This window comes from Dreissena polymorpha, chromosome 2 (genome assembly GCF_020536995.1).
Source record: "Dreissena polymorpha isolate Duluth1 chromosome 2, UMN_Dpol_1.0, whole genome shotgun sequence".
Classification (NCBI taxonomy): Eukaryota; Metazoa; Mollusca; class Bivalvia; order Myida; family Dreissenidae; genus Dreissena; species Dreissena polymorpha.
The window spans coordinates 46,128,659-46,129,634 of record NC_068356.1 but is presented as its reverse complement, the minus strand read 5'-3'; the positions used below and the strand labels follow the sequence as shown (position 1 = coordinate 46,129,634).

The window sequence follows — 976 nt, the reverse complement described above, 5'->3', positions numbered from 1 at the left end:
ATTCAAAATCGCCATTTGTTTTAGTTAATGTAATATAAAGAAGTGAAACTCCAGTTGCTCCAAAATTGCTTGTAAATCATACAAAGGATTTTTGATGGCTGTGTTGTTGTTTTGTATTTTAAAAATTATATCGCAATTCTTCACTGGAACATTTTGATAGCAACGTACCCGGGTCGAGGGAGACAATATCAATAGCTTTTAATTCTTATGAAATATTTACTTTACTGTGTTTTGTTCAAGATAGCAACTTGATTCAAAGAGGAATGTGTAGCTTTTCGTCGAATGGATAATATATCGTTGTCACCATAAACATGTTTTCAGTAATATCTCTTAACATGTTCATCCTCATTGTGTAAAATTGCTTTATATTGTTATCATCAATTGATGTAATTTATTCTCGCTTATTTATTAAAAGAACACATTTTAGTGTGTCGGTTTGCGTCGATTAGTCTAATATCTACAAAATAATTGATATACAATATTTGATTTTTTTTAAAGATTTGTTTATATACAAGTTGTGTAAAACATTTATAATGCCATGATTGTAACTTACTTAGGAGATCGCCATTTTTAATGAAATTAAATAAAACTAACCTCCGACGGGACTCAAACCCGCAATCCCCGGCTTAGGAGGCCGGTGCCTTATCCATTAGGCCACGGAGGCGGCTATCTAAAATGTATTACTTACTGATCCGCAATTAATAATACAATATAACTTACATTTCATTCAAACGTGCTTTGATCCGCTGTGTTGCATAAGATGCAAAACCACGTAATATTGACTTTTAAAGGACTCATAATATAAGCTGTCTATAGGTATAGTATTTTGTATGAAAAGCACGTGCATCTCGTCCAATTAAAAATGCTTTGACGAACCACTATAAAAATAACCGAAACAAAACAAATGATCCCATACGTTTATAAATCTTGAAAAAAATACGCTGACATTCGTTATCACACGTCGACATCATTTCTA

At 32.1% G+C, this 976-nt stretch overlaps 1 non-coding gene across 1 annotated transcript; it reads right to left on the bottom strand.

The window, feature by feature from the left end:
* Positions 1-591: 591 nt before the first annotated feature.
* Trnar-ccu (transfer RNA arginine (anticodon CCU)) lies at positions 592-664 on the bottom strand. Its single transcript has one exon. It is a non-coding gene; the product is annotated as a tRNA-Arg (tRNA).
* Between the last annotated feature and the right edge of the window lie 312 nt (positions 665-976).